The following is a 15,908-nucleotide window of genomic DNA, read 5'->3' as shown; positions in this document are numbered from 1 at the left end:
GGAAAGCAGTAATAATGAGCATAGTTCCTTGAGTTCACCTCTTTTAATGACAAACGTGAAATACGTCAAGAATTCAATTTCATTCAGAAAAATCCTGCGTATAATGACTCAATGCAAGTTAAAGTATTTGGCGCATAATTAAATCTACATGCACTATTTCAACCAACCTCTGATGTTACATAGAGGTTGTTACACAATTTTAGAGGAATACATCTACCTCTACACTGCTGCATAACACTGATGTGCTCTCCTGTTAGCAACACCAGCTAGTTACAAGTTCTGCTTTAAATTACAGCAGTTATTTTAATAATTGTCTTCTTTATTTCTCTTTCTTTCCTTTTCTTTTTATTTTCTTTTATACTTTGTTACAAATTTCTATTTGTAATGTAAAGTATTCTGACCATTTAAGACACTGATAACTTTAAGAACTGTTTCACCTGTGCCTGATTTAATTATCAGATCATACTGTAAGCCCTGGGACTTAAAAGGTGAGGGTAAAACTGCAGTTGTTACATCTGCTGGTATCAAGGGTCTTTGTCAAATAACACTCAAAAGAGACTAGAAAATGAATTTTATGCAGAGACAATATAAAGAGGTGGCAATGCTGTGGTCTGAATTATGTGTTATCTTGCTGGGTTTTGGTTGTGGTTTTGTTTTTTTTTTTAATTATAGTAGTTTATGCTTTTTACTTGATTTGAGGGTACAAAATCAAGACTTGACTGCACAAATGATGGAAATGTTGTAGCTAGCAAAGGAATAGTACAATAAACCATCTGAGAGTGTGTTTTGGTAAGTCGTTGTGGTCTTACACTTTAATGCTGAAGTTTTTATTCCTGGGAGATGGTTATGTTATGGAGTCCAATTTTTTTACACCCATTAAATAAGATTGTGTTGGTTTTGGTTTAATCCCTTAGTTTATTATGTTTATTGACCTGTTATTCATATTGGTCTATTCTGACTTTCCTGTCACCTTCCTTCTATTGACCTGATTTTAATTTTGAAGCATGACTAATGCCTAATGGAGTTAATGGATTACTTCTTCTGTTACTTAATGTAGTTTAATGGAGAGAACTTTAGCTAGAAATTAAGACTGTGTGAATTTGTGTTTTTACTTCTGTTTATAACTAGGTGTGTAGAGCTGGGGTAGTTATTTCATCTGTGTTGCTGTTCAGTTTTGACCTCTTTCTTTTTCAGCCTGTAATAGCTTCAGGACACAAATTCTTGATCTCTAATAGCCAAATGTGAAAAAATGTCCAAATCTGTGACTGTTCTAACACCCATGGGTATGTGCACACGTACATAGGAAATGTAATTTAAAATTTTATAGGTAAACCCTTGTGGACCTGCTATTACTATATCTTTTAGAAGACTTTCTGTTCTCTTGCTGTAAAAATACAATTCCTCACAGGTCCATTTGATTCTAAACAGATTTTTTTAAATAGACCAAACCAGATAAGAAGCAAAAGGCTATGATAGGATCTTGGAGAGGAAGGAAAATAAGCTAAAACTAACACTTAGGAGCAAAGAGAATAGTATTGGTTTCAACAGGGAGGACTTCCTAACTGAGGAATTCCCTATGCTGTCCACCTTGCTTCATGAGAATGAGGTGAGCTAAGTTTTCTCAGTTACTTAGCTGATCCAAGGCTTAAAGAAGTATTCACTAGAGAAACAGCCAATAAGATGCAAATGGGTAATTTTCTTTACTAGTTTCTATGGTAACACACCACTACATAAAGCCAAGAAAACAATGCATCCACATAATGCAATGTTAGTTCAAGCATGTGAATACTGTCACTGTTTGATGCATAAAAGCAAAAGAAAACTGCAATATATAGTGGGAGAAATCTAACTGCAAATTTAAGAGCTTGAATCTTGGAACCATAATGCTGAATTGTATTGCTCTGACAGTGCTATTTCTGGGGAGTGGGAGATGGTGGTGCTGGATATTGACCCACACCATTTCCCAAAAAGCTTATGTTCTGCTACTGAAGTAATGAAAGCAAAATGAACAACTTCTTTTGCTGGGAAAGGCCTTTCAACCCATGACTGGTGGAAAAACTGATGGAATAGTAAAGGCAATAAATCATGCAAAGTAACTGGGGTCCTTTTGTAAAGGTCCATTTGTAAAGGACACATTCAAATTAATGCCAACAGAACTTTGGCAGCTATGACTTTATTATGAGGTTCTTAAATTGAAAGGCAGGCTCCCAGCATAAAATCCCTGACTAGGATCTGGAGTATCTGTTTCAAACCTGAAAAACCTTCTCAGGTTGTATCTTGAGAAAGAACTTGTAGTTCTCAAAAGGCAGCACTGCCTCAGTGACCAAGAGAGTCGATACTGCCTTCTAAGGCTGAACTATCTGCTTGGAGGCAACCTACCCTTCTCCTTTCTAGCAGTGACACAGGTTTATTTTGGGTTTTGTATACAGATTTAGTTTCCTTAAATTGCTAATACCCTACCTTTATTTCTTAGCAGTTACATAATAGTCATCTTGACGCCTGAAAGCCTTGGTGTTTTATTTCGGCGCCAGCTTTGCCAAAATGCCTCACTGTTTTAACCCCAGCTGTCTTTTCCCATCCACTTTGATCATCTGCCTTGTATGCTTGTAAGTCCCTCTGAATATATAAATTTTTAAAATCTTAATCATTGGGGAAATCTTATTGGGCTTGATTCAGATGTCTGGGGGAGTCAGGCTTACTGGTACTGTCTCTACACCTGTTTCATTCAAATTCCTTGGGAAAACCTAGGAAGGCAGAGCTCTGACTGCCTTCAAAGAAGTGTAATACGTTTGGCCCAGACAATCTGTGGGTGGAGAGGGTCATGCACTCTAAGACTGTATATACGCTGTCACTTTTGCTTTCTATCAGTCAAGGCTTTTCCCTTTCCCCCCTTGTTTGGTTGTTTGGAGTTTATTGGTTTTGGGTTTTTTTTAATTGCTTTTCACTTGCATGTTCTCTTGATACATAGTAATAAAAAAGATCTAATATATCTTCAGCTGATAGATGTGCCAGCCCCTTTCATGTAGCAAAAATAGACCATGAGCAAGAATAGGGCACAACAGGCTATAAAGGTGGAGACTGGGTACACAAGCTGGGAGCCTATAAGTAACTGGGTAGTATGTATGGTTTGTTGTCCTACGATTAGACAACTATTAGAAATCCTGGATCTTATTGTATTCTCACTGTTCATGAGGCCTTGTGATAGTGAAGATGTAGACAATTAATATTTGTAACATTCAGGCTACAATTTAGAAATTTCAATACAAAAAAAACAAACAAACAACAGAAACATTGGTACCCATGAAATATGTGAGTGTTCTGCACAACCCTTCTTCAAAGCTTTCAGTTTTCATTTTAGACCAAAATTCCTGGGAAACTTGATTTCCCCCTCCTCTCTCTTCCCCACCAATGCCCGCCTCCCCCCCCCCCCCCCCCATTTCTGGTTTAACAGGTTAAAGTCATGTCACAGTCAGAATAACATTCTTCCAACTTCCGGTATCTGAGTTGCCTAGGAAATAATGGATACCCCTGTGGGTGCTTATGTTAATGTTGAGGCTTTATGTAAAAAGGTTCACACACCTCTCATAAAAGGCAAGCTTGCATTTTTCACTCTAACTTGAGTAATGCAACTCAAATAGAAACTTCTAGTATAGTTATAGCTGGCTTTACTTCAAATCCTAGCTGAAACGGTGAATTTGTTCTACTGTAAAAAAAATTATAATACCATATGACATGAATCTTAATGTAAAACCATAGCCAAATTCTGTGTTTTTTAAAAAAAATCAATTCTAATTTCTGCACTACTTCAAGCTTGGAGTTGCTATGATCTAAAAGCATTGTGCATGCTGGGTGCTTTCACAGTTTAAGTGTTTTGAGGATAGGTACAACTAGGAATGAAAAGACTGACAATAATATTAGTGCTTCTTGCTTGTATTTAAGAAATCAGATTGGAGAAGATGTTGGACTAGTGGGGTACTTAAAAAATGAAAAAATATAGTAACCAGCTTGGTTTTTGGGTAGTATTTCTTCCTTTCTCATCGGCTCTGATAATTGGTGGGTTTTCTGTTTTGCTGTTTGTTTTTTTGGGGGTGTGAGTTTTTTTTTCTTGGGGGCTTTTTGTTGTGTTTTTTTTCTTTTGCAAAACATTTTGAAGCAGCTAGCTTATAAAATCAGTGAAGAACTTGGACAGTGGAAGCTAACAGCCAGAAGAACTAAGAGTGGCCTTTTTGCCATGGCTATCTTCCCCATTTCATGCTGGAACATCCCCTCTGTCTTGCACTTCCCAATTCTCCAAGATTATACTCCTTTGTCACTCACAGGGGTAGGCCTGGAAAATCAAGCACAGAGGCAACAGGTCTTCTTTTCTGTGACAAGTCAAATGCTCTGTCTGTGGGGCTCAGCTAATTTTTCTATAATATATTCTTTCCCAGCTCAAATAGTTTTGTGGTATTGTGGTTTTTCAAAGTCCTCCAGTGCCACATGTTCTGTATGAAGTACTAGAAAGAACATTTAAATTGCTGTACACTTATGGCAACAGATGCAAACTGAATCATATACTCTATCTATACTTCAGAGCTAAACTGTTTCTGGGATCATAATCAGCCAGCCCTTAATGCTGGACTGTTCCAGGAATATTCTTTTCTTATGAAATAAAAAAACGAGGTGTTTTAGAGCTGTCTACTTCTGGACAATCCTATGATTTACTTAGCTCACACAGTTATGCACTGATGTGGTTCTAAAGCCTTTCAAAAAGTTGCTTCCATACAAACTGGAAGACTGTGCTGTAGACTAGACACATAACCATCCCAGGCTTAAAAATTGCCTTCCTCTCTTCAAGGGTCTCGTTTTAATAGATGTCATTAAAGTCTAGCTTAATCAATTGCTGTAGGAGTCTTGCTGAATAAATAGGTAGTAAACCCATAGGAACACGAATGGAACATATGCCCTGACCCACATGGAATGTGTGCTCTGACCTTGGTCCCATGGTAGTGGACAATTTCAAATTCTGCTTTTTGAAATAGCTGAAGCTTTTCCACAGCAGCACAGGCATGTGGCCACTGGGTCATGTCCTATTAGTCAGAGCTGCCATATGGGTATTTAATTTATCCAGGTGGTTTTAGCCTTCTGTCTTCTGACATAATGAAAGACCATTGCAGACTTCGTGCAGTTCCCACTTCATGGGAGCCAAGCCTTGAGCTCATAAAAGACTACATTCGTTTCATGCTGTATCACTGAAACCATAATGTTTCTCTGAGTGTAAAACCTTCTGGTGGTAAATATAACTATGTGGGCTTTACATATGTATAATTAAAATATAGCACATAGGAAAACAAGAATTAGAATCACTTCCTATTTGGAAGGCATGTCATAAAGGATGCTGATTCCTTATTTTACTTTCTGCGATCATTACAGTCAACTGAGAAAGTGAATTACTTAAGGTATTTATAAAGCAGCAAAATATTCATAGACATTGCTTAAGCTACTTTAAATATTTATAGAAATAATGACAATTTCCATCTGTCACCCTAAAAATGGTACTGATGATTGCTCAAGATTTGTAATACTTGAAATTGTCTGGCACCCTGAGAAAGGCGGGGCAGGGAAAGAAGCTGGGTTTTTTTTCTTTCCTATGTGGATTAAGAAGATTGTGTGTACAATTGTACATATGCCATAAGACCAGAAAGTGATGTTCATGATGCCTTAGGAAAGAAGGCTCTGGTTTTTAAACCCAAGCACTTTAAACTCTATAAGAATGTCTTTCTAACACATCTCTTGTATTTTGAGTCAAAATAACCAATTTAGAAGACAACCTGGGTAGCCTGTTAATGCTTTATCTTCTGTGGAAGGGGTGTGATATATGTAGAGATATGGCTCCAAAGGTGGTGTTCAGATTTGTCTGACGCATTATGCTACGGCGAATAGCTGCTGTCACAGAATTGCTTGTTCATAAACATTATCACTGGTATCAAATCGTGTGAGACAGACTGGGGCTTTCTAAGCAGTTTCTTATGTATCAGAAGCAGAGGGCTTCAGCAGTCCTTAAATGAAATGCCCTGAGGGTTACCATTACAGCCACTCTTTCACTGGCTCTGTTACTGCACTGTAAATGCATATTGAAAGACTGGCAGCTGCATCTGTGTCTGGATTTAGTGAGGCGACATACTTCAGTTGCTTTTTAGTGCTAATAGCAGGAAATGGTATCGTCCTTCTAAACAAGTACCTGGCAATCATTTATGTAAAGTCTGAAGATACCTGGGGCTCTTTGGCCCCCCATTTGTCTTAAAAAAAAAGTGTAGTTTCTTTGATAAATTAGTACCATCCAAGTAGATTCTATAGTCTTAAGGCTGTGGCCATTGCTCTTCTAGTATGCTGCGTCTGCACTTTTAGGAAAGATGGTTGCTATTCTGGGCAGTTTAAAGACCTTTCTTCAGTGTGGTGGCAGATAGAAGAATTTTAACACTTCATTGTGGTATATGGAGGACTAAGTAACACTGTGAAAGCCAGTGGAAATACAAGATTTTTTGAAGCAACTTTTCTGACTTACAACATTTAACTCGGGGGGAGAAGGGGGGTCGAAAACACTTGTCTAACATGCTGCAGCAGTACACTTACATTATAGTACATCATGGCCCAGTCAAACTTAAGCCTAAGAATGAAGTTTTTGGTTAAAAAAGTACCCATCCTCTGCTAAACTAATGAGGAAATGAAAGCTTTATTTCAAGAAGTAAGTTATCTGCAAGCTAAACAATCGAAACATCAAAATATAACACTTCTAGTCAAAATTACCATGTATTTATACTTATTTTTTACTAACAATACAAACCTTAGCACAGAAATGTTGTAAATGCCTGCTGCAGCACTTTGTTCACCTTTCTATCATCAACCTCTATCTTAGGACTTTTCTAGATTTTAGGGTCAGCCAGAAAACAGACTGGATAAGCTGAGTGAAATAAGTTGCAACATGGGACTGAGGGAAAACTGTAAAAGTAATTTTAAGGGCAAGTTTATCAAAGCTCCAGAAGCTGGTGCTGCTTGTCAAGGGGAACCACACCCCTGTCTCCTGACCATCAAGGGGTAAACTTTAAAATAATGTAATCAAGGCAAAGTTTTTTGTGGTGATGTTTGATTCTTTTTGTTATTTCTATTTATTTATTAAATTAATTTCTCTTGCCCTGCTCTTTTGGGAAGAACTGGGATACGCTGTTTATCAGAACCCAGGGGAATTTCACCATTGCTTCAGAAAACTTGCAAGATGAAAAATGTGCTTTTGTCATAGTCAGCTTCTGTCAGGGATGTCCTGCAATCTCAGGATAGGAATGTCTGTGTTTTTGGTGGCTTTGTTCAGGCTCAAAGAATAAGAATGAAGAAGAAAATAGTAACAGAAAGATTTTCGAGCTAAACTGATTGTGAGAATCGGCCTTTACAAGTTCAATGAGAACTTAACCAGTTTCTTCTTTAAGAAATAAGCTTGGTGAAAAAGTTATTCATTCTTAAAAGCTTATAATTTTCATCTAAATGAAAATGTAAACTAACTTTATTAAAATGCTTTAATGCATTAGCAAAAGCAAAGCTCTCCATTTCCTCATCCTGTAGTGTTTTGAAGATAGTTAAGTAAGTTCTCCTAAGCAACACTTGACTCTCATAGTACCAATGCTCAGAGTGAGGAGAGATAAAGAGGGACTGAAAATCAGTTACCCTGGTGTCCCAGCACAACCAGCTTTGTAAGTGTGGTTTACCAGGAGAGTTTTTAAGTTTCAAACAAGCAAAAGGAAAACCCAAGCAAAGATCTACCCGCTTAATTTTCTTTGAAAAACTTTCCCTTCTGGTCTTGTTAGCTGTTAATCACTGGAATAGAAGATTAGGTGGGTCACAATCACTTCTTTGTTTTTCTCGCCATTCACAAAAAAAAACCGGACCAACCAAACAGCTGGAAAGTCACATGCTTATTTAAGGCAAAAAAGTCACAAGCTTTCATGACTTCAGCATTACCAAGGCTGGCTGCAGTATGGCTTGGCCTAAACAGAATAACAAGTTTCTCTATAGAGAAAGAGTAACTCCCTCAAATGTAGCTGCCATGCGCTATGTATATAAAATTGTCATTTACTTCAATTAACTTGATTATTAAATTATTACTAGCCACACGGATTAACATAGCACCTATTGTCACGGTTTAACCTTTCACTTAGTTAAGCTCATAAAATATAATTCTAGCGAAGAGCTCAGTCTAACACAAACATTAGTTGTTTTCCTTGAGCCACTTTCAGGGCAAGTGGGGTATTGCCATAACCTGGAAAGTAAACTTGAGTTGTGCCTTAAATATAGTTCTACCAAAAACTTTTTAAGGTTGTCTTTTTCCCCTGCTAGTGTTCACATAAACAACACAGGAGTAAGGTTAATTCCTGGTTTATTTTAAGTAGAATGCTTAAATGTGTGCCTAATTTATGTGAGTAGTTTTAGACCATTAATGTCAAGAAAGACTTGTGTGTTTGGTGAAGCCTATTGTCCACTAATTGCATTTTGAAAAATGGGATTTATAACCCAGCCTGAACAGGTTTTCTGAGGTTACCCAGTGGCCTTAGCATAAATCAGGATTTGAAACTGTGTTAGTTAAATCCAAGTGCTGTGCTCCTAAAAGCATAACCTCTCAATTATATCTGCACTTAAAGTAGTGCGAAGGTGTAACTATTATACAAAGTGTCTGGGTAGAAGTTATAATCTGAAAATCCCCCTGGTTTATTGATGAAAATCCAAAGGATTTGTCTACATTCTTTGAGGGTTTTTCTGGGGTGGGTTTTTTGGTTTTTGTTTGTTTATTCTGGTTTGGGTGGTTGTTTTTTGTAGGATTTTTTTTTTGGGGGGGGGGGTGTTAAGAAAAATCTTTCTTTGCTGTCTTGTGTGTGCAAACATGTAAATTTTTAAGTGGCTGGAGAGAGAGAATTGCTGAAATTGATTTTTTTTTTTTTTAATTTTTTTCCAACAGTGGAAATCAAGAAATGTAACTTCAATGCAAATGTGGAGCTTTGACAGTAGACATGGACAGAAGTTAATTTAACATGCTTTTTGGAATGAAGTAAAGAATGTATCAAAATTCAGCTTTCCGGCTGGAAAACCATGGAAGCTGGATTTGGTATTTATTTTTTTTCCAAATCGAAACACCTTGACTATTGAGTAGTACAGCCTGAAAAGAGGTTATTTTCTGTGGGTGCAGAAAAAAGGCTCAGTACCTGCAGGGGTGGTTTTGTGTTTGCAGTCACCTGCACCCTCAATTTAGCATGCTGTCTGGGTCCTATGTCACTATTTTTGTTACAACTGTGACTGTATTTAACTAAAAATGATTTATTCTTGTTGAAGAAAATTGGTACTGGTAACCTGCCCTGTAGGCAATGGAGTCGTGTGACTAGATATAAATCCTTTTCTTGGACAGGTCCTGAAACTGTTGAGACCAAAAACTGCAGTGCGTGGTCAAGAAATAATACTGTGATTATAGAAATGAAGATAGCACTTGAAAAGTATTGGATTTTCCCAAGTGAATATAGCAAAGTATAGCTGTATCAGTGTTATTGTATAATGAGATCAACATCTAATGGCAGAGTTGGGGTCATAATTTCCAAATAGCAGTCCGTGGCAATTCTTGATCTTGCTTTGTCAGTTTTAATCTTTGATGGCAAAGAACTCCTCAAAGGATGTTCCTAATGGAAATAATGGTGGTGGCATAGAAATAAAAGCAGGCTGCTATACTGGGTGGAGAAAGAGTTGTACTTGCCTGTGTCTCCTATTTGTTGTTGTGTGGAATTACAAGGATGTTGTTTGCCAATAATCTTGCTGACAGTCACCTTTTGAAGGTTATTTCTTTCCAGCCGGCAGAAAGCCCGAATAAGGAGAAATACACACTTCCTTCTTAATTTGTAAGGACATCTGCCAAGTTTCTAGCTTGAGAGAGGAAAACTGAGAAAAGGAGCGGTTGGGCACAAGAGCCAAGTACTAAGTATCGAAATACAAGGCAGGACTTCCAGAAAGTAGGGTGGATACTTAAAGATGCTGAGAAGATAAGGTATTTTTGAAGTTTACCCTTCATTACCCAGCAGTGGTGTTGAAAAGTGCTTTCTCTTTGTGTCAGGACTGTATTATGCTTTTTGTTTCATCTTTCTAGGTCTTGATAAGCCCCACAAAAAAAAAAAAATACTTTCTGCTCTGTGACAGTAGGTATGTGATTATTGTGACAGCATGTCAGCCTGCACTGTGGTGCAAGGAGTAATAAACATCACTTTCTCTACTCTACTACTACCAAAAAACAGTAACCTATTCTGTGTGACTTTGCAGCATAGGACTGTGTTATCTTTTCCAAGCTGACTTTTTTTGACTATATTGTGTGTATTCTAGGTGGCTAACCATTCTGGGTGTCATACTCCATGTAAGGGCCATCTGGAAAAGTTATCCCACTCCAAGCATGTGACTAATGGCAGTGCAATAGCACATCTTTCTGCCTTAGCTGGGTTATAAAACTATGCTGTGCAGGAAAAAGATGACTCTTGCAAGTTCTGAATGCATCATAAGTGATGCATTATGGTGACATAGTTTGCACACTAAGAGCTGTTTAAGCAACGTTACAAGATCAATACAGGCTGAACTTAAATATTTGGAGACATGTTTCTTTCTAACTTTATGCCATACCTGAACTGTTCATACCAAGTTTTCGTAATGGCCACAATCTATGTAGTGGATCTGTTTCAGATTTAAATGACCAAAACTATGAAAGCCAATTTTAATACTTTGACTTGCATCAACTATGGATTCAAGCATATAAACATGAAGTACAGAAATGAGACCTTAGCTATCATCTTTCAGTGTCTGGGGAGTCAGGTAAGCCATAATTCCTGAAGTTTTTCTAAAAAGCAACTGCATTTTCAAGGTGGGTTTTGTTTTTCTTTTTTTTTTTTTTTTTTTGTGTCTGTTTTTTCAGCCCATAACGAAAGTGTGACTGAATTAAAACTCTTTAAAAGTTTGGTACAAATCAAGACTGGCTAGAAAACCACTTCTACAATTTAAGCCAAGTTTTAACTGGATTCAACTAATAATTGCTTTGAATGTTAAGCCCTTACTTAGTTCCTGGAGTTTAATGCTAGTCCTAGAAAAAACTGCTACCTCTACATGGCAGCCTAGCAGTCCTGGCTCTCACCTGTGAGTTCCCCTGGCCCCAGATGCTTCTCTCGGAAAGTGCACTGAAACTACTATCTTTTCTGTGAAGTGTTGAGTTTGAGGGGAAAAAAAAAATCTCAACATATGACAAGAGTTAACACCTTGCCTGATTGTCACTATTCTTCTTTTTCTTTTCCATAATGACTAAAAGAAGTAAGAAAATTCAAGATAGGATCACTTTGGAGAAGATTATCTTTATTGAGCATCTGTAAACCACTATAAATTATTTCAGATTCTGTATACAAGGAATCTGTGGCACTGAATCTATATATGCTCTATACTTCATATGGGTTAGCATCAGTTATGTTGATGTAAAATGTGCAGTAATACTAACTTTAAAAATTATCAGATTTTTTCCTTCTATGACTCAAAATGCGCAGCCTGTTTCAGGATGTATTGGAAACCTTTTCCAGGAATGAAGTATGTGAGCCTGTTTTTTGTGGTGCGTGTATGTTTGGGGGCTTTTGTTTGTTTCTGACAGGGTTGCCAAAACTTATAAATGGACACAAATTGAGAATAGACTGATCAATGGAAAACAGGTTTCTTGTGACCATTAAACCATGCTCATAAAGTCCCTAAATCAGTGAATACTGTCCCTCAGATTGGCATGTAATATAGTCAGGACATTGTCTTGGTTAACTTCTAATGTTTCCTACAAATCCACTTCTGGCTATTGCCAGACATGGTATAACTTAAATCTAATATTGCTACATATGCTTTAAGAGTTCAGCTGGTTGCTACTCTTTCTTCTTCCTTCTCATCTCTTTGGGCACCCCTCAACACGCCTTGAACAGAGGCTGCATTTGGGAAGGAGTTCTGTCTTTTTGCTCCTTGATGGGATCAGAAAGTCTAACAATGACTACTGCTGCATGTTTTGCCCTGGTACCAAAATTTAGGGTTTAGTTTGTTTTTAATCCGGGGGAGGATAAAGACTCAGAACCAAGCCCGTGAAAAGCTGTCTCCTGACTTCAATGAAGTCTCTACACCTGATACAGTGCTTTGGGTGTAATCATATTTAACAGGCTTCTTCAGTAAGAGTAGTGTTTCAGGGACATACACTGTCCACAGGAGATATTCTGCAGGCACAGAGTTAGCCCTTCAGGAAGGTAATAATTGAAATACTCCTTTTTAAAGGTTTTTATATGAGTGGAGATAGAAGATGATGCATTGTTTTTAACAAAATATTGAATGGAATTTTCAACACCAGAAGCTACTTTTCACTTACGAAGATCAGAAGTGTGTCAAGTGCAGAAGCCTAAGGGCAACCTCTAATTACAATGTGGCATGGTTTTAGTTACCCACAATATCCTTTGACAGCTACGATGCCAATTCTGGGGCTACAGATCTATGACTCAAAGTCATTAAGTGTTGTTACCAACTTTAACTTTTCAGACAATTACAGGAAATCTTAGCACTGGGGGTCTAGCAGAGTGTTCCTTCTGTTCTGAAAAGCCGTGCTATTAAAAATGATGCTGCTTAATTTGTAGCTGTGAAGTTTAGCTTGTCACCAAAGTGAACCTCAGGAGAGGAAGTCAGAGGACAAATCTCATTCACTGCATTAAGAATGCTGTAAATAAGTTAAATCAACACTAGATAAAAATTACCCACAAATGCTTTATGAACACAATTTTTTCAGGAGATCTGTAAATGTTAAACCTATTCACCTCTGACTTGTATTTAGAACAAAAAGATAAATAGTGGAAGTATCTTATTTTTCTATTATATTACACTGAACAGAGTTTGCTCCCAATTATAGCAGATGACTACATCCTTCATCTACCTAGTGTAATTTCAGGCAATATTTTGTAAGAGAATAATTAGTGCCATTTCCATGGTGTTTTGTTTTGGTTTTGTTTTTTTTATAGTAGGTGATAAGGCACTAAAGAAGTATCAATGACAGCATGCAGTATCGCCATTGCACTAAAATTCATACTTATATGCCCCTTACTCCCCTAATGTTAAAGTAGAACTAATTTAGGAAAGAGGCTGTTGGAATCTGAGCTTGGACAATTGTTTAGCTTATGTGAATTAAAATTCATGAAAACATGTGAATAAGTTGTCCTTCTTAAACAATTCTATGCTAAGTATATTCCAAATCTGTGCTCTTGAAGGACTGTTTTCAAGTGATCTGCTTTAAGTGCATTCCAAAGCAGAGACCAAAAAGGGTATTTTTACGCAGGGAACGTCTCTGTGAACTTGGAGTCCTCTGAAAGAATTGATATACATCCCTACTTATATCCATACTTGATGGCACTAAGGCTGTTTGAAACACTGGTTTTACCAAGCTCAGATTATGTAGGGGTGTTTTATTTGTACAATTTCCATTTTCTGCTAACAAAAAATTGCACTGAACTTCTATTTTCCCCTAACTAAAGAACTGCTGTCTATAAAATATCACAAATAGCTTTAAGAGAAAAGGTAACTAGGCAATTTTGTGCCTCCCCAAGGAGACAATGATGTTCTACATTTCCTTTTGCCCGAAGCTACTGTGTTCACCAATACAATTCTTCTGGTAACAATGGAGGAAGATATCACCATGAAATACTCTGTGGGTGGTCTAAGACTGCTAATAATTTTGATTCTGCTTTGTCATGCAAGAACTAGCCTACATGTAACAGTAATTGCCAGTGAGTGTTGCTTTGCTAAGCATTTGAAGTTCTTTTTTACCAATAATAGTAATTGGAGGTGCTCATTGTTGTGAAAATTGCTTATAAGCCTATAAATTGGGCAACCAATGCTGGAGCCTTTACCAATGTCTTTCTACCACTCTGACAGCATGCACATTATGGAGGCTAGAAAGGGTTATTAGAGCACATGATGAAGGGCAGAATGGGTGGTGTTCCACCAAGTACTTTCCAGTCATCTTCTCATTCTAGAAAGAAGCTGCAATACAGAGGGAAATAAGCCACAGCTGAATTCCACCAGATGTGTATACTTCGGTTTTTTTAGTTTATTTTAGTACGAGTTGTTTAATCTCCTGTTACTTCAATGCTCACTTAGCATAATTTATTGTTTCAATAATGAACAGAATAATCCCACTTAGATATTACTACCGAGTATGTTAATGTATAGATTTACACAAGGTTCAGTAGATGGAGTCACTTAATGCTAAATTGAAGTGTATTCTCGGGATGACTCATCACTTGGAAGGCAAAAGGAGGAAATTATTGATTAGGCAGCCAAGTATATGAGATTGCCACTTCTTTAAATGAATGTTTTTACACCTCCAACATAGTAAGACAATTCTGTTTGTGTTAAACAACTTTAAGGATTCCTGTAAAAAAAAACAATTATCCAATGAGGAGGGGCGATGACAGTTGGCAAGTCAATTTATAGCCCCTGAAGGCATTCAGAAATGAAGAATACCTATGAAATATGATGCACTAGCTAGTAGTTTCCTCTAATGGATGCAACCAAAGACCATATTCCCATTAGCAGAAAAGCAGAAATCCTGAGAGGGTAAATGCCAGGAACATATCAATAGCAGGTCATCTGGCTAAAGGGAGGGAGCAAGTTTTTGGATTTAATCCTGGGAGGTGTTTAAGATGGCTTAGCCAAACTCAGTGCTGCCACAAAGGGATGGTGTAAGTATTCCAAACTGTATTACAAGATACGAGTTCCCTAGCTCTTTCTTTTGGCAGCTTTAGCATTTGATTGACCTCTTGATCAGCCAGTTCTGCTCAATAAACCTGCAAAAAGAATAAACTACCTGTGTCTTTCAGAAACACTTTTCTATCACTTTAAGCCAATACAGTTCACTGAAGCAAGTGCTAGGCTTAGACAATTGAAGCACTCTTAAGGCACAACTTCATGGAAGAAGGAAATCTTTTTTTTTCTGACAGCAGTGAACCTTTAGTTTGGCACAGCTTTCTCATCACCTTTGAATTAACTGGATTAATTTGGATAAAAATTTGAATTCTATGTTGTTGTTCTGGAGCTTCTTATACTGGTTTGCTTCTCTTCTGGCTATAGCATGCTTGATCTTAAGGGGAAGGGATGACAAAAGATTTCTCAGTATCACTTCTCTCTTTACCTGCACTGTAGCAGGTGGTCTACAAGAATGTCTTTCACAAAACATGCCGATATTTACCTTTCAATTTGAGGAAAAGCTTAAAGACAAACACTAGGGAGCACTATACAATTTCCTAAACTGAAGATGTGAAGGAAAAAACCTTTATTCCAACAATCCTGCTGCTTTAGGGTTAATTTTTTTAGTCACATGGGAAGGCAGGTACCTGACTTGTCAGTAATAGAGATTTTTGTGCTCTGTGCCCACATACTGCCATGATGAATGGATATATTTGTCTCATTTGTAATCTGCAGCAGGAGACAATCATTGCTTTCAAAGAAGTTGTCTCTGGGAACTTAAAATTCTGGAGGGTTTGGGAAAGTGTTTTGGGATGGGGTTTTTGGTGGGTTTGTTTTTTCTTTTTGGTGGCTTATTCCTTTGGTGAAAGCTTGGAGCTATGTATTGGACATATAGGACAAATCTATATCAAAAGTTTAAAGTTTATGTTCAAGTTTTAAAGACTTTGCAGAGAAGTATGTACACTATTTTGAGGTATGCAAGTTGGGGCAATGTAAAGGCGGGATTAAAAGTGCAGATGGAGATAGTATTACAGAGAGAAGAATGAGAGACAGGGTGTATAGCCCTGAAAATATTTAAAGATTTGTGGCACCTCTTGTCTTAAGTAGCACCCATTGCAGCAACA

The 15,908-nt window shown here is 37.4% G+C and overlaps 1 long non-coding RNA gene across 1 annotated transcript; it reads left to right on the top strand.

Annotated features, from left to right (window-relative positions):
- Positions 1–535: 535 nt before the first annotated feature.
- LOC136007322 (uncharacterized) lies at positions 536–9,819 on the top strand. The gene is made up of 3 exons (XR_010609622.1): positions 536–789; positions 2,474–2,606; positions 8,981–9,819. It is a non-coding gene; the product is annotated as an uncharacterized LOC136007322 (long non-coding RNA).
- The last annotated feature ends 6,089 nt before the right edge of the window (positions 9,820–15,908 follow it).

The sequence above is a fragment of the Lathamus discolor genome, chromosome 1, assembly GCF_037157495.1.
Source record: "Lathamus discolor isolate bLatDis1 chromosome 1, bLatDis1.hap1, whole genome shotgun sequence".
NCBI classification, from domain to species: domain Eukaryota; kingdom Metazoa; phylum Chordata; class Aves; order Psittaciformes; family Psittacidae; genus Lathamus; species Lathamus discolor.
The sequence above is the reverse complement of the archived record's forward strand: the minus strand, read 5'-3'. Positions and strand labels throughout refer to the sequence as shown.